The sequence below is a fragment of the Lepidochelys olivacea genome, assembly GCF_965140295.1.
Source record: "Lepidochelys olivacea isolate rLepOli2 genome assembly, chromosome: 5".
NCBI lineage: Eukaryota > Metazoa > Chordata > Testudines > Cheloniidae > Lepidochelys > Lepidochelys olivacea.
This window is the reverse complement of record NC_140415.1, coordinates 58,216,190-58,235,169: the sequence shown is the minus strand read 5'-3', so window position 1 is coordinate 58,235,169 and position 18,980 is coordinate 58,216,190.

The window sequence follows — 18,980 nt, the reverse complement described above, 5'->3', positions numbered from 1 at the left end:
GGCTCCTCTGCCCTGCCCACCCCTGCCGCACGTGTCACAAGCAGCGGAGGAGCCCGAGCAGAGTGGAGCCCGGGATCGGGGCAGGACCCTCGGCCAGTAAGGGACCCGCTGACCCAGGCAGCTTGGCGCTGGGTGGGCGCCTCTGGTCTGCCCCCCTCCCCACAGCTGACCCACCCCCCAGCCGCTCTGTTGGTTACTGTCCCCTCTGCGGGGGTGGGGCCGGGTCTGAGATCGGGCTGGGGGCCCACAGGTGGGATGTACAGCCCCGAGCACCTCTCTCCAAACACTGCTATAGCATTACGCCTTCTTTTAACATTACCAGTATTACTGGCTTTTGGTGAGCGCAGTTTCTCAAAACTGAAATGACTAAAAAATTATTTGAGGTCCACCATGTCTCAGAATCGTCTGTCAGGACTCGCATTAATTTCAATTGAAAGTACCATTGCAAAAAATTTAGATTTCCCTGAATTATTAAAAGACTACACAAGTATAAAAAACAGAAAAAATCAGTTCATATAAATTCTTTTAATTTATGAGAAACTGGGCTCACCGGAAGACACTAACATTTTTCATTACAGTGTATAGTTGAACCCAGATTGTTTGTAATTGTGATTTTGTTAAAATTAAATGACTACACTAGTAGGAAATTGTTTTATTTCACTAACTACAAATTCTCTGTTTTCTTTTTTTTGAAAAATTTTAAACAGTCAACAAAACAAAACAAAAAATTGCAAAATGCAAACATGTGTAAAAGCCCCCCCCAAAAAAGGAGGGAAGCCAAAATTTTTTTTGCTTGGGGCGGCAAAAACCTAGAGATGGCCGTGACTGCTTCCTGAATCCTTTCCTAGCAATCCCCATCTTCTTGCAAGCTACCTGGCTTTATAGAGGCCCTGCCTGTTCCTTCAGAACTGAATCTGCTTCCAGTTAGTTCCCTGTTCCCTGGGTCTTCCTCCAGGTGCAGCCTATGGAGTTAATTGGCCTGCCCGGCCACCTTAACCCCTTTCAGTCCTGTGTGGGGTGGTGACAGGGCCAAACACCAAATCTAGATTTCATGTTAATGCAATACCAAACTGAGAATCCTTTTTGAAGTTAGAAAGATAAACACAAATATGAAAAGGGTAGGGGGTGGGGAGAAGTTAGGCTGTAAATTCATTTTTCAGGTACTGTAATTTGTAGATCCATTCATTATCTGGCCCATGCTGCCAAAACTGACACGCCTAGATCTCATTAATTCTGCATTTGAGCACATAAAAGCTGGTACTTTAATAAAAGTGCATTGACATAGATTCCAGAGTAGCAGCCATGTTAGTCTGTATTCGCAAAAAGAAAAAGAGGACTTGTGGCACCTTAGAGACTAACAAATTTATTTGAACATAAGCTTTCGTGAGCTACAGCTCACTTCATCGGATGCATACAGTGGAAAATATAGTGGGGAGATTTATAAACACAGAGAACATTTCCACTGAATGCATCCGATGAAGTGAGCTGTAGCTCACGAAAGCTTATGCTCAAATAAATTTGTTAGTCTCTAAGGTGCCACAAGTATTCCTTTTCTTTTGACATAGACTGTTTTCTAGCAAGTCCAACTGTAAAAATTTGCAGACTGGTAGGCAAAACAATGGATTTTTTAGAATCTGAGAAAGTACAAGTTGTAAACATTGTGCAATAAAAATGCCTTCTTTTCCTGTTTCGCATTGGCTGTCTGTCAATTTGTTCCCTTCCCACACTTGCATTGCACTTGATGTATGCTTTCTTAAGCCAGCGATTCTGTGACATTTGGGTTCTGGTTTGGAAATTTACTCACTCCCTTTCACAGTGGCAGAACAAATGAAGAAAAATGTAGTACAGGACTAACAAGAAAACAAGCCTGCTAAATACAGTCACCCAAAATGATATCTAAACATTTATTAGAGCTTCATCACTACAGGGCAAATGATAAATCCATCTTCTGACAAAAAGTATTAGGGAAGAAAAAATTAAAGGGGTATTTTCTTGGTGCATATATTTAAATGGAATATTTTTTTCAAAGTTTCAGGTTTGTGGATCATATTTGTTTCCTTGTAAATCAAAACCTTTAATCAAACTAACCTCCCAGATAGCATATTATAAGCTGTACAACTGACGGCAAATATTTCAATATAGACTTTCCCTTTTGTTCTTTTCCCAGTGGGAAAAGAGGATAAAACTTGCCCCTGACTACCACCATGTTATTTTACCAGGAATAGTGAGACAAAAGACTATATTAACAACACTGACTTACCAGGCACATTACTTTCCAAATATCTCCGTAGGCTGTATTCTCTGGGAACAAATCGTGTCCCTGCCTCCTTGGATGTGGAAGTCCCCAGGAACCAGAACTAAACCAGGGAAATAAGATTTGGGGGGGTTGTATAGGGTATACCTATGCCATGCTCTGCTCTCATGAGGCTCCCAACCCTTCAGCACACAGGTGGGGTGCAGGGAAAAAGCTGGATGATCTGCTGTTCCATAGATCCTCTTGTGTTCTACTCTGTGATGGAGCATTTCAGGGTACAGAGGTTACCTTCAGCTATTAGCAGTGGCTCCTCAGGCTGCAGAGGAAACCCCTGTACCTATGTGTGCAGGTGCCCAGTACTCAGCTCAGCCCCTGGGTCTGGGTGCAACCATGAGGATTTGGCATTTTATGCAGGTTTGGGTACAAAGTGAAGAAACCAAAGCTGTCCCCTTACATTACTAATTCAAACTGGCTTAGTTTTCAACCACATATTTGAACAATGCAATTGTATGGAGACCATTATGAACTAGAACTCTGGGTCTTGGGGGAAGAGGGAAGGAGTTGTTGCTGTGTTATATAAGTGTGAAAATTAAAATGTATTTGAGACAGGATCAGCAGGACTGGAGTTCTGTTTGTTTCACTGATTCCAGGGCTTGATTTGGTGGGGAGGGAGGGAGAGAATGTAGTGGCACTTAACAAAACTCTTCCCAAATACCACATTAAGTGACATTTATAATATCATCACTGGTGATCTGAGTTAACATCCCAGGGAGTTGAATGAGGCAGTCCACACCTCTCAGACGTATAGTTTAATGATTTCTACTGACTCCGTAAAAGTCATTGCATTGGTTACACTTTCTTTGTGTTTTGAAGATTGTCTTTGCAACCAGCGGTCTAGAGACCTTTTTGAAAAAATGAAAGCTGAGATTCTGAAGAATGAGTTGACCGCTAAAAAAAAAAGGGCCACGTTACTAAACTGGTGCAAACCAGTCCAATTTAATCCCTGACTGAGACTATGAAAGATTTGATCAATTATAAAGAGAAAGATTCCCCATTTCAAATTGCCAGCCCTGCAACTCATTCTGGACTCTAAGAGCCAATCATTCCCAGTAATAAAGTTTGTGCAGGCCAAATTAAGCTCTCAGTCATATCTATGAAATCCCCTTGTCTCCAAATAATAGACTTATGCAGTGCCATCAAAGGCTAATGAGGTTTTCACAAGTGGAACTTAGGGTATAGTTTGGAGATGACATGGTTACATAGGTGTGGCTGAGGACATCATTTATAAACTGAGCACATCTGAAAAGGAGGTAGAGACATAGACACCAGGGTATCCAACCTCCTATTATATTTATGCAGTCCTTGATGAGGGTAGAATTGCATTTTAAAAATATAATGGAAAATAATTCTTTATAAATCATATGTTAAATTATTGACCTTATTAGCATGGGGTAGTCCACATTTCTGTGAGTCTGATACTAATTAGAACAGAAACATCAAGCACCACAACCTGTCTGGCTGATTCAGCCACCCCTTGGTTGGGCCAATCCTATATTCCTTGCACGTGCAAGCCTCCCATTTTAAGTCCTTTAATGTTTTCAATTCAGTGTAGGCTGTGTAAGGAATGCAGGTCGCAACGTGGACCATTGTAAGGCCACTACTTCCTCCCTTGAGGAAGAAGGGGGAGGAGGGGGAGAATCACATTTCCCACAATGCTTTCATGACAAGCAAAATCAGCAGCTTTACGTTACAAAACAGACTTAAACAACCTAACACTGAATTATTCATACTGATTTTGAAATACAAACTTTATAACCCTGAATTAATTGTCCTGGGTGGTGAGTATATCTAGTCCCATTGTAAATAATTTGCCAGTTGGAATACAAACACATCTGCACAAGGGAAATATTAGCACAAACAGTGTCTTAGGCTTAATAACATTGTTACCGTCTCCTTAACTACTTTGGACCAAATTCTGCTCTTAAAGTAAGAGTGACTGGATTTACACTGCTGTAATTAAGAGCAGAGTTTAACCCTCTGTTCTTTTTTTTGCTTGGGACTTAATTGACTCTACCAGCTCATAGGCTTGATAAGGCTATCATCTGCTCTTCTAATCAAAGTCTCCTGGTGGCCCTGGCCAGTTTTCTTCCACAGATGATAATTATTTTCAAAGGTTTAAAAAAGGGGTAACTGCCTATTCAAGCTCTGTTGCTACCAAGATCACCACAACAAATCCATGCCAAAGTGCCACTTCATAAGACATGTTCCCATAACCACCTCAAAGTCATGAGGTATGACAAGTTTTAGTTTGCAGAATGTAAAGTAAAGAAAGATTAACATAGTTAGGCCTTTCTGAACTAAAACTCAAACCCTATGCTGTTCTAGTGCAATAATTGAAAATAACTTCTTCCCATTGTAGATTTCTCTGGAGTAAGTTCTTTAGCAGGTTCATGGTGCTATAAGGTTTCCACACTAATGTGTACACCTGTAGTACAGTTGATCACAAATACACAATATAGTCCAATAGACTTCCGTAGTTTAGATAATTTTACTTCCAAGTAATCCTGGTGGCGCACAGTGAGCCATTATCTGCAAATGAACCAAAATTGTTCTTCAGAAGAAAAACAGAGGAACATTGTTTCTGGATTAAAATAATTTCACATACTGTTTCTTTTATTAGGTTTTTAAGAAGTAAAAACAAACAGAAATTCTGTCAATGGAAGTTAATATACACCTACATTTAGCTAATGGGCTGAATCCTCAGCTGTGCTGAGGTCATGTTTGATGCAGCTGATGCGGACAGGTGGGAGTGGAAAGTGACTAAATTATCTCTAGGTTCCTCTGATCCTGGGGCTGCTAGGGGCTGAAATTGTTTTAAAGCTGTTTTAAGCTTCTCCTGACGTCAGCAAACCTATAAGGACTAATCACCACAGCACTGTTCACTCAAGTCCCATGCCCACTGTGGAGGGGAGGCAATGGGTGGCATAGAGCCAGCTATGCTGGTTTTATTCCACTAAAGGATTCCTCTACATGAGGGGAATCTTCAGCTGTCCCTTCAGTGGAGCTTTCTGGCTGATTCGTGTGGCCAGAACAGGAGCCAAGAATCTGGCCCTAAATCTCATATATCTATCCTAGGGTAGAATGTAATTCAGCACTGGTATATTGTTTGACATTCAGCTCTCTGTGGCAAATTCTATGTTGGGAAACGCACCCTGACTATATATCACAGATCCACAGTCCCAAACGATTGGTCTTCAGGGAAAAACTGCTGGTCTGAGAAATATTTTGCAAGAAGAACAGGCTTGAATGTTCTCAATACAATGCTTATTAATCCAAACAAATGAAAAACCATTGGTGAAATGTTCTGCACACCTTTACGCTATGAATGCAGGTCCATTGCCTGTTTGCCTGCACTGGCATTCTCCTTTTCCTCCTAATATGGCCATAAAGATCACCAAATGGATAATTTTGTAATGCATGCTGTGCTTTTTTAAAACTCATGAATGGACATTTACCTGGGTCTGAGATATGGATTGGCTAGAAGCATGTGACCTTAACTTTAGGCTTAACATCTAAACACACTGATTAAAAACCCACACATACTCCTCCTTTGCAATGCACCGCTCTGTGGAAGGAAGGTATTTGAGCCCCGATCCTCAAAGTATTTAGGCACCTAAATCTTATTGACTTCAGAATAGCTTTGAGGCTCTGGGTCTTGGCTTCTATCTCTTGACCACATGTGCAAGGTTTTAGGAGCACTGAAAAGATTGGGAGGTTTGCTTCACTCTGGTTAAGGGTTAAAAAGTTTAGGGATGGGGCATTCAAAAACACGGAGCTCCCACCAAATTCAATGGGAGCAGAGTTAGGTCAATGCAGAGAGCTTTGCAAAATCCCATCCTACATTTCCCTCTGAGCTTTGGTTTGAGGCCTCCTTTTCTAAATGCTGAGGTTTTATTCTGCCCTACCTGTTCACCCATCCACAGGATTTAGCCATTTTGTACCCATTTATTTATGTGTCCTAATGAAACTGGCATACTGGGAACAAATGTACTGCTGTATTCCAAACATTGCCAGAATGAAAGATGCACATGAGCATTCTCATATGCATAGTCAATAGGGAGCTGTCAGGGAGCAAATGATTTTACACATCTTTCAACTCACCCAGTGATCCAAACGTAAATTCCTTTACTCAGACACCTCATATATGTAAGACAAAACAAAAAGGCCATAGTGTCATCCAAGCAGGGGTTATATTCATTCAGAGGTGAATGTTTTCTTCTTTCCCATATGTAAAATGACTCATTTTTCAGAAATGAAGTCTATCTTACCTCTGAGGTGAGGGGGGCTACATATGTAACTATCTCATCATTTTTAATGTATTTATCTCATGCCATCCCTGTAAGGTAGGGAAGAACAATTATTCCTATTTAAAGAAATGGGCAACTGAGATGCACAGAGACAAAGTGACTTGCCCGAAGTCACATAGGAAGCCTGTAGCAGAGTCGAGAGTAGGTCCCAGTGGCACGTTTACCACTGGATCATCCAGCTGATCCAGTACCAATTGCTAATATAAGCAATGGGAATCTGGGATGCTCAGCACCTCCCAGAGGCACTCAGCACTTTGCAGACTCAAACCGTATAAGATATAGCATGGAATTTGCTCTGACAAAATGGGAGCGGGGTATGGAAACATGTTCTAGCATGTGGCACTCTTCTCAGTGATGTGTAAGGCATGGAACTGTCTTTTTTTCTGTTGTAACATGCCGTGTCCTGGGTGGCTAACACAGTCAAGAAGCCAGCACGTGAAATGGCTTTCACTTCATCCAGAGGCAGGACATGTACTGTAAGATGCTTCAATCTCTACTTAAATAAAGTAGGCAAAACGTATTGGTAAAATAAATACGTTTTATTGACTATTGCACTTTTTATGGGAAGTACCACATTTATGAGGCAATAAAAGCACTTCTGGCATAAAAATGGCGGGCATCTGAAAGCTATGCAGGGGTAACCACATATACGATGTCAATATATTTCTGTCTTTGTGTACACCTCTTGAAGGTATTTCTAATGTGCTTACGATTGTGGTACCCAAACACTGCATATGTGATAATATTATCAGGTTATACATAATGGCCTACATTTTGAAAAGTGACTAATGATTTTGGATGTGCAGCTTGCGACTGAGCCCCTGCCCTCTAAAAAACAAGCTCTTTGAGGTTCTCAAAAGTGGGGCACTTAAAAATCAGTAATCATGAAAATTTAAGCCAGTACTCTGAAGTTTAAAACTAAGATTTTTATTTCTCATATCATGCAAGTAACTATCCTAATGTAAAAAGAAAAGGAGGACTTGTGGCACCTTAGACACTAACAAATTTATTTGAGCATAAGCTTTCGTGAGCTACAGCTCACTTCATTGGATGCATTCAGTGGAAAATACAGTGGGGAGATTTATATACACAGAGAACATGAAACAATGGGTGTTACCTTACACACTGTAACGAGAGTGATCACTTAAGGTGAGCTATTACCAGCAGAAGAGTGGGGGTGGAAAAACCTTTTGTAATGATAATCAAGGTGGGCCATTTCCAGCAGTTGACAAGAACATCTGAGGAACAGTGAGGGTGGGGAGAGGGGGAATAAACATGGGGAAATAGTTTTACTTTGTGTAATGACCCATCCACTCCCAGTCTTTATTCAAGCCTAAGTTAATTGTATCCAGTTTGCAAATTAATTCCAATTCAGCGTTCTCTTGTTGGAGTCTGTTTTGGAAGTTTTTTTGTTGAAGAATTGCAACTTTTAGGTCTGTAATCAAGTGACCAAAGAGACTGAAGTGTTCTGCAACTGGTTTTTCAATGTTATAATTCTTGACGTCTGATTTGTGTCAGCTGCATTTGCTCCAACCCCTCAGACAGAGACAAACACCTACAAGATCTCTATCAAGCGTTCTTACAACTACAATACCCACCTGCTGAAGTGAAGAAACAGATTGACAGAGCCAGAAGAGTACCCAGAAGTCACCTGCTACAGAACAGGCCCAACAAAGAAAATAACAGAACACCACTAGCCATCACCTTCAGCCCCCAACTAAAACCTCTCCAGCGCATCATCAAGGATCTACAACCTATCCTGAAGGATGACCCATCACTCTCACAGATCTTGGGAGACAGGCCAGTCCTTACAGACAGTCCCCCAAAATGAAGCAAATACTCACCAGCAACCACACACCACACAACAGAACCACTGACCCAGGAACCTATCCTTGCAATAAAGCCCGTTGCCAACTGTGTCCACATATCTATTCAGGGGACACCATCATAGGGCCTAATCACATCAGCCATGCTATCAGAGGCTTGTTCACCTGCACATCTACCAATGTGATATATGCCGTCATGTGAGAGCCATGCCCCTCTGCCATGTACATTGGTCAAACTGGACAGTCTCTACGTAAAAGAATAAATGAACACAAATCAGACGTCAAGAATTATAACATTCAAAAACCAGGGGGAGAACACTTCAGTCTCTCTGGTCACTTGATTATAGACCTAAAAGTTGCAATTCTTCAACAAAAAAACTTCCAAAACAGACTCCAACAAGAGACTTCTGAATTGGAATTAATTTGCAAACTGGATACAATTAACTTAGGCTTGAATAAAGACTGGGAGTGGATGGGTCATTACACAAAGTAAAACTATTTCCCCATGTTTATTCCCCCTCCTACCCCCACTGTTCCTCAGATGTTCTTGTCAACTGCTGGAAATGGCCCACCTTGATTATCACTGCAAAAGGTTTCTCCCCCCGCTCCCCCGCTCTCCTGCTGGTAATAGCTCACCTTAAGTGATCACTCTCGTTACAGTGTGTATGGTAACACCCATTGTTTCATGTTCTCTGTGTATGTAAATCTCCCCACTGTATTTTCCACTGCATGCATCCGATGAAGTGAGCTGTAGCTCACGAAAGCTTATGCTCAAATAAATTTGTTAGTCTCTAAGGTGCCACAAGTACTCCTTTTCTTTTTGAGAATACAGACTAACACGGCTGCTACTCTGAAACCTATCCTAATGTATATTTTGCTGGTAAAGGAATGGCTAGGAAGCCCACGCTGGATCTGACATCCAGCATGGGATACATGGTGGGCAGAGAAATGTAAACACCAAGCCATATACAGATACAGGTATGGGTTAAACACATTTTTCACCAGAACCCTGTCCAAAACCAGATCTGCCAAAACAAACAGAAGCATGTGGTACAAGTTATGCTTTCCCTAAAGAAGTGAAAGATATACCTACTTCTCTGAGTTGTGCACAAAAGGCAGAATCAAGCCCTAAGAATACTTCATAGTGCTGCATATTTAAATTGTAAGTTATAATTATAAGCTTGATCGCAACATTATGAAAGAGCACTATGACCAAGTTATTCTCAATATAAAAATTTAAATCCTTTCTCTCTCCATTTTTTGGTGTATAAACAAAGCAATTGCTTAAAACAAGATACTCATAATTAAAGCTTTTTATATCCTGCACACATGAGTTATATATGGTCTTCCTCATATCTGGATGAATATGGCATCACAAAGGAAGCCATCAAACGCATCTATAATCATAATGTAATGTTTTATTTTTGCCTTTGCTGACCACTGTAACCACTGTGCATCAAAATCTGGGGCTAAAAGCATAAAAAAGATAGACACAATAAAAGCATAAACCATGAAGCAGTCTTGTTTTCCTTCTATATTCAAGTGGCAACGCGATCACCCAGAAGGGGGAGCTATCAGCCTGCATGCTGCAGAGCATGGCAGACAGTCTGGTATCTTGTCTCTTGCTTGAAAATAGTCAGACAGGAAAATATCTACCCAAACCATGCTATTTGGTGCTGGAGTACGCTGGACCTCATCTACTTGAAAAGATGCACAGATATAGTCATCACACTTCATAATTTAATAAACTGCTAAAAAAATTACACACATTTTCATTTTAGCGACTTAGGTCCCACAACTAAACTCACAATACTACAAAAACATTTGAATTTTTCACTAATATGTCATGAGCGCTGCACCCATTGCAAATTAATGAGTCTCTGAATAGCACCGTGGATTTGTCATTTGAATTTATGCTAATGCAGTGAGGTCTCCTGATGATGTTGATAGTCCGCAGCAGCTGCTCGAAGTACAGAATAAACAGGCATGAGATTCCTCTACTTTTTCTTCCTCTTTCCTTGGATTTTTCTGGCCTGTCACTTGGGCTGCAGTCCTGCAGCTGGTTATTGATAGGACTGCTAATTATCTTTGACTTTACACTACAGGCATGACCCCCAACACTGAGCAGAAGTAATGGATCAGTGTTGAGAGAATTATGTACATCACACAGTGACAACCTCAGACCAGGAGGTCAGAAGGAGTTCATTGAGAACCAATGGTATTTACAAAGAATGTTGGCATGGTAACAGATAGCATATTTTTTCCAAATAAATTATAATGAGTGTCATTTATATCAATAAGACGGTCTGAGGCTGTGACTGTACTCACATAAATTATATATTACAACTACAGTAAATGGCATTTGTTTTTTTTCTGTATGCAGAGACAGTGAGATTCTGTCATTTACCCTCCCCACCCAGAAGAGAGGAGTTTTCAACAGCCTGTGTATCATAATGGCTGTAGGATCCTGGCCAAGGGCTAGCAGGGCCCTAGAGTGCAACCTTTCCATCCTCAGTTCAAGCAGTGCCTTCAGGTAATGAAGAGCAGTGTCAAAACTGAGTATCTATGTGGGACAGTCAGGGAAATAAAGAAGAAATTGGGAGGGAAGCAGGTAATAAAAGTTTCAAAATATTTGATTTATCGGTGAGCTGTTATTGTCTATTTGGAGTTAGAATATTCCAAACCAAGCTACAGTCTACACCATCTTTAGCTGTAAGCAGGACAATTAAATGCCACTAATATACCCAGGAAACAATTATTTGAACTGCTTAATCATTTTCAAATGACTCAGAAAAATTAAACACAGAGCTGAAATGAGGAATACAGAATCAGAAGGCGCAGCTTGTTGAAAATCTCTCCATTTACACAGTCCTCTGTTTTTCATGGGCCAGAAAGGTATAGTAGTTTAATTATGAAATGTCCGAGAGCAGCAACACTATGCAGTATGGCATGACCTTTTATTTGCACTAGGTTCTTTTATGGAGAATGATTTCAGAGTAGCAGCCGTGTTAGTCTGTATTCGCAAAAAGAAAAGGAGTGCTTGTGGCACCTTAGAGACTCACCAATTAAATAAATAATTAAATTAAATAAATCAAATAAATTGGTGAGTCTCTAAGGTGCCACAAGTCCTCCTTTTCTTTATGGAGAATGAAGCTGTGTTGCATGAGGGAACTTGACTGAATTACCAGATAAATGCCTAAATTAGACAGACAGACGCCTCCCATGGTCTCAAATACTATTAGGAAAGGTTTAAAAAAATTAACCAGTTAATCTCAGACATTACAGAGAAGCTCTTGAACTGAACAATGCAATATATAAAAGGAAAAAGATAGCAGACTGACTCCACAGTCTTGAAGCTTCTCAGAGCAGAACTCTCAAGAGAGCCACTATATATATATATATTCTAGCACCATTCTAAGGGTTAAAGGGCCACTTTAGAGGAACAGTCTCGCTAAGAAGCAGCAAATAGCTACTTTACTATGGCACTGCAGTTTTCCCATCGAGGAGGATAAAGACATTTCACTGTTCTTGAAAAAACTTTGAAATGTAAACTTGTTCGATTGATGGCTCCTTCTGGTCCTGGCAGCCTTTTTGATAGCTGGTGCTCTTTCTGGAATACTTGTTAAAAATGTCTCTGTAGCAAAGATGTTGTTTTTTATGTGATTTTTTTTTTAAAGTCAGGATATGTGAGAGTGGAGATAGGCTCTTGTCTCGCATGCCGCAGACTGACAGGTGAACACCTACTCCTGCTGCCCTCATGCATTGTAATACTTTACAAGATTAGTCTATCTGAAAGCTGTTTTCGTAGTCTAAATCTTCAATCCTCTTTGAATCTAGCCACTCCTATGGTGACTCCTGCTTAGAAACACTAGCATTGGCATTGCTCTGTAGGCTGTGCATGTCAAGGTCAGAGGCAGCCATAGGCACCTGCTTCAAATAATGCAACAGCTAACCACAGCTGTTAACCCCTCCTAAAATGAGGGCTGGCTAAAATGAATAGGGAATGGGAGTGAACTCAGACCCAAATCTAAAAAGTTAATGCATGAGGTCCTCCCCTCAGCCAGCACTGAGAGGCGCCTAACTTATGACCTTTAAAAGCAAATAACCCCATGATTCCGGTTCAGTGACTGCAGTTCTATTTAGGGTAGTACAGCTATGAAAATGACTGCACTTGCATATGGTAGCTTCCTTCTCAGAAGGCTCTTAGTTTTGGAAGCATTTTATCTGGCTCATGTAAATGGTCTCCCAAGGGTTCTGACATAGAGTAGTTTCTCATCTCTTTTATTACCCCGTCGGTCCCCCTTTCAATTCTCTCAGTGTAATATAATTGCTACTGATCCCAGCAGTTGAAAACTCCCCCTATAATAAAGGATGTCACTTCCATGGGAGATTTTTTATCAGAATCACATCTCAATGCCAGTCATTGTCCACCGATTTGGGGGTGGGGGGACTGATTCTGCTCCCACTGAAGACAGTGGAAAATTTTGTCTAGAGATGGAACAAGTGATATTGTAGTTTACTGAATCACAGGTCAGTTATAATCCAAAACAGTCAGTTTGTCACAATCAATCCTCTTTTCGTTGCACTTGACATAGGTATTAAGCAGCAACTGATCTTTATTAAAGAGTCTTCTTCTGTGCTGTAGTGGAGAATATCATAAAATGTTTACCATAGCAAATTGTAAGAAATATTATTTTCTTTCCAGTAAGTTTTGTGGACCTAATGTCTTCTCCCCTCCCCCACTTCCCAAATACACTTCTTATCTCTTCAAACAGTCTTCAGGAAACTTTGTAAATCAGCTGCCAGAAAGTGAATAATTAACATGCCATAAAAGTATATAAAATGATGGCAGAGGAAGTCCCTGGTGTGCTATACATGGCACACAGAGTATTTATAAGGCAATGTAGCTAATCCTGAAAATGTACTGTGCTGACCACAACTCTAGGTAAACTATACAATGCTCTGTAATCTCTTCAAGGCTCTGAGGAGATCAGATTATGCCAGGTGATAATAGACTTGGTAGAACCCAGTAAGCTTTTTGTATTAACATCGGCATTGCAGTTGTGAAGGGACAGAAAAATACCTAGCACTTATATGGTTCTTATTTTCAAGGTGTTTTAAAACATTCAACACCCCTCACAACACCCCTGTGCGGTATGTGGATATTACCTTCTTACTAGAGCATGGTTTAAAATTCAAAATTTTCAATGAAATTTGTCAACAGATGTGTCCCTATTTTTCACTAGCTCTACATCTTACACCTTTGGAAAATGAGGTAGAGAGATTAAGGTGGGTGAAACTGAGCACTCAGAACTTGAGGTTCTTAAGATCAGGACCACTTTGGAAACTTAGACAGATCCTGATCCTAGCTCTACAGACTTCAATCGCAGATTTACACCCACTGAGAATCTGGCCTTTAGGATTTCCCTATGGCTACAAAAGGAGCCAGTGTCAATGCTGAGATTAGAACTCGGAGTGCTTGGTTTCCAATTCTGTTTTCAGACCTGTACCAAAGCTCTGTTAAACAAGGCTTGAAAGTGATCTAGAATCAGAGGTTTCAGAGTAGCAGTCGTGTTAGTCTGTATTAGCAAAAAGAAAAGGAGTACTTGTGGCACCTTAGAGACTAATAAATTTATTTGAGCATATGCTTTCGTGAACTACAGCTCACTTCATCGGATGCATCCGAAAGCGTATGCTCAAATAAATTTGTTAGTCTCTAAGGTGCCACAAGTACTCCTTTAGAATCAGAGGCTGTATCCAGGGTCTACAAATATTGTTAACAAAAATGGCAATTATGCTGCTCCAAGAAAGTGTTAACAAAACCATTGTCACAGCCCTGGGTATAGGTTTGCATAGTTAATGATTTCGAATAAACTGTTGTAATTTTAATGTCATGCCAAAATCTTAATAAACCACCGAGACAGAACTAATCTGCTGGACAAAGTGAAGGACAACATTAACCAGCTGAATTAAGGATATAGGCTGGAAGGCCGAGTTGGAAGAATTTACTTAGGGTCTGACTCTGCAATTCTGATTCACAGTGAGACAATTACTTATGTGAGCAGTTGCATTCCTTTGCGAACGTTTAAGTTACCAAAGTGTATTCCTTTGGGGGGGGGGGGGGGGCAAGAGATGAGATATATCAGGCATGGAGAAATGTCTCAAGATTAGGAAGTATGAGTCTCTCTCTCTCTCTCTTTCTCTCTCTCTCTTTAGCTAAATGTCTAAGGACCTATGCACAATGGGTGCTGGCAAGCTGAGCTGGCTAACTATTGGGGGAAATATACACTGTAGTCTCCAATGATGGCGGAGAGCTCCAAAAGGCATTGTTTACCATACCTCCTGGGGCTCCCAAAGAGGCATTTTTAGAGGCACAATATGGCTGCTCATGCAGTGAAAGGAGGAGAACCAAAGTCTTCCTTGAAGACTCCACTTATGAAAATTCATCAATTTCAACAGAGTTACACTGGGGATGAATTTGTGCCTGAGTCTTTAGCTGCAGTGGAATCCTCGCCTAAGACATACTCAAGTAGATGTGGGCCTGACTCAAAATTGCAGCTCTGCACACCCTGAAGCTCTGCACCTCAGGAACATCCCTGCTCTAAATTAAACATTTTATTCAAAGCTATTTATTTGCTTTTCTATATGCAGCATGTCCAGATGCCATGTGTATGTTTGAAGGCAATTTCTTGCCTTTTTAACTCCATATGTGGAATAAACATTTATTAACATATCGAATTAAATGGAATCTTAACTCAAAGGGAAAAAAATAGCTGGCTCAGAAGCACTTGTCTGAAACATAATTTTTGATCCAGTGAGCACGTGCACCTTGCAGAATTCAATAGCTGCAGCAGACAGCAGAACCAAATGCAGGCTTTTCCTCCACTTAGTTCTATGGTGCTGACATTATCCAGAGTTCTAATGATTCAGTGGCTATCCCTGTAGATTTGTCCCTTCCTCCACAAAAAAAAAAAAAAAAAAAAATCATTCTGTCGTATAATCTCCATGTTTTGGGCAGAGGTTCAGCAACCTGGCTGTCTAGTGCACTTACAAGCCCCTAACCAACCACCACCACCACCAGCAATCTGGTAGTAGTAATCTCTGAGTCTTTGTAACTGTTCATGGCAGTGGAGTCACCACATTTACCTTATTCCGTTTAATCACATTTATTTCAACGGTAACCAGCTGTGAAGCAATAGGCAACACACTGTGTACATGCTATGTACTAGTTGCAGTATGGACAGTGAATATATGTACAGGGGAGCAGGGGAAGGATCAAGTCTACCTTTTATCTACAAGAGCCACACATTTCATGCTCTTTTTTCCATAGCCATGCTCACAGGTTGCAGAGATTTTGCATGGCTCAGAGAGACTCGTGGTCAAACTGAAAAGAAAAATATGTCACACCATACTTCTTAGTAAGTTCTCTTTTTTCTCTTTTAACTAGCCAACATGAAAATCTCTTTTCCTGGCTCTTTTAGAGTACTAACAAGTGTTCTGTGGTTTCTAAAATATTCTCTTTCTTTCTTTCTTTCTTTCTTTCTTTCTTTCTTTCTTTCTTTCTTTCTTTCTTTCTTTCTTAGCTTCAGGGTTAACACCCTGGTAGGTATGGAAAAGCTTTGTTCACTTCATCATGAAACACCATCTAGCTGAATTCGGCCAGCAAAGAGGAGCAGATATGTCATTTGCCAAATGTTTCTTTCCTTGTTCCTAACATCATATGATATTGTATATTTGTATGTGCTTATGGAGGTTTCTTTTACCAATCACCAACATTATTCTCTGGTCTATTCTGTTCCAACACATTTCTGACCTGTTATAATTTCCTCACCTGGAGTATAGTTTTAGCCAGTGTTCATGCTGGGTATCACAGAAATTTACATGCTAGTCGGAAAATTATTTTCAGATTTACACAATCATTGTGCTAAGGGATGGTGATACAGCACAATTAAGGATTTTAATGTTCTCAGTTACACCCATGGTAGAACTACTAATCAAAGTTTAAACATAAAAGCCAAACCAATATACTGTCATAGGAGTTCTGAAGATTTATTGCAACTTTGCCCCCGACCCCGACTCTATCTGTGCAGCACCTTAAGCTGGAAAACTGAAAATGAAATTAAATGATAGTCCAGAAGAGTGAAAATGAAATCTACACATGCTATACATATTACATATAATATTTATAAATAAGGCTGAAAAAATACACAAGCACATCTCAAACATATGCTTAGTCAGGCACATGTTCTTATTAAGTAGTTATATATGTGGGCTATTTTCAGAAACTAAAAATACAGCTTCTCTTTTAAAGCTGGCCACTTCCTTTTTGATTATCTTCCCATTTTGAACATAAAACAGGTGCATCAGTGATATATGACATGTGCAGAGCAAAAGAAGTTCTGCCTTTAATACCAAGCATTTCATGTAGTTTGCCTTATCTCAGCCATCAGCACTGACTCAAAGCTATTGAGTGTCATAGCAGTGCTTCTAAGCCAAGTTAGACAAGAGCTGGCTAGGGCTGCAGCTTTGGGAGGACCTGTAAAAGGAGGTAATAGCTGTCTCTGGGAGATGCCAATTATAATATGTTCTTCGGATTTCTCGTTTATAAAAAATTGGGTTTCACTCTGTTCACTTTAAGAAAGGTGATTGGACTGATTAAGATTCTCAGATGTAAACTGACAGTTTATTTGACATCTTTGGCAACAGTAAGAAAACAGAATCCACCTCATAAGGAAAAGCTATATGTATATATATTTTGCAAAGTTATAAGCAACTGAAATTAGGGTTTTATAATGGAAAGCATCAGGCAGCCTCAACTAGAGGTGATGCTACCTGTTCCATCAACATTCCATATTTGCCAAATATGTAATCTTAGGTAGCAAGGTAATATAAGGGGATACAATCCAAAAAGAACATGTCTGCCCCCTGGAAATATATATCAAATGTCAATATAACCATGCTTTACATTATATCAGAAAACGCATAAATGTTGGCGATGTAGAAACAAATGATCTTTCAAATCATAGTATATATTGCCAGCATGAGAAACTTAGCCAGTTTCAAAAAGCAGCAGGAAGGAACTGCCGTGGAGTGAACTTTCTGATAAAGATACTAGGCCCCAGGCCTCTGTTATCCTAAAACATAATGGACTTTTGATAAGACACTGGGCTCCAGAGGCACCAACCATGGCAGAATAGTTTCTGATAAAGTTGAAAGGTCAGAACTGACCAGAGCCTGTCTTATCCAAACTAGGAAGAAATTGTTGATGACAGCAGTCAAGGTCTAAAGGTGAACAACTGGGTTACACCTGAGAGAGAGAGAGAGAGAGAGAGAAATTATGAATAAAAACAGTTGATCAGAGTAAATGTAGCTGAAATTCCCAAATGTGTAGGGATGAACTCCATAACCTGAAGGATTGGGAACTTCTGGGAAAACTAAAACTACAAGGAGTTGTTCTTGGGCTCTTGAAAAATGATGATGATGTGTGCCTTGTATGTTGAATCTTCAAGGATCTTTTATGGAGGTGACGTAAGTAGAGTGTAATGCTAAATACAGGATAATTGGCCTTCCTGTAAGCTGAAGGACACCTCGAAAGATGGAGCAGTTGAGGAACCATCTTCACTGGTTACTGAAGAAGCCTTTCTGTTAGCCATACCAAGACCTGTGGTCCTTTTCACTTTCTTTCAGTCAATAGAGGGAGAAGCCCACTTTTGTTACTCGAAAACCTATAGTGAACACTGTTCCCTCTAAGCTGTGCATGTGTGCGCGTGCACACAGATCCTAAACCCCGTGCACATGGCGAAACACTGAGTGCACAAAAATTTGCACAGAAGCACAATTTGCACAGAAGAAATTTTTTGCGCACACGGCCTGTCAAATATTTGCACAGAAGAAATTTTTTGCACACACAGCCTGTCAAAAATTAGAGGGAACATTGATAGTGATCATAACCTCTTGAACTAAGCTGAATATTCCACCTACTGCCTGACATCTTTACCCAATGTAGACTGTCAACAGAAGTGGAGAATTCATGCAGAGCTGAAGAATTCACATCTAACACTGCTTTTAACTTGAAAGTATCAAGAAATCTTTACGTGTGTATGTATTGTTATCCAGATGATAACAATAAGAGGAATTTGATTTTTTTGTTTGTATTAATGGGGAAAATAATTTGTTTGGTATTGACATATAATTACAGTAATGTTTTAACTGTATTATTTCAATGTCTAACTTTAGAGTTAATTTTAGGATGGTCAGTGACAGTCCTAAATCTTAATTAGCATAAGCTGGATTGACCTTAAAAGGATCTGTATTAATTACACATTTTGACAAAAAGTTTCTTTCCAGAATAGTAGGACAGAGACTCACTGTCATGGGTCCTTTTTTGCTGTGTAGACATACCCTATGGCACCCTTCTGTATGTGTACCTGTCAGGCACCACTCCTTGGGGTTGATGGACTCCTCCATCCAACTGCCCTTGGTCCCGAAACTGGTACTGAACCTCTCAAGCCTCCCCAGTTGCTTATGCATGCT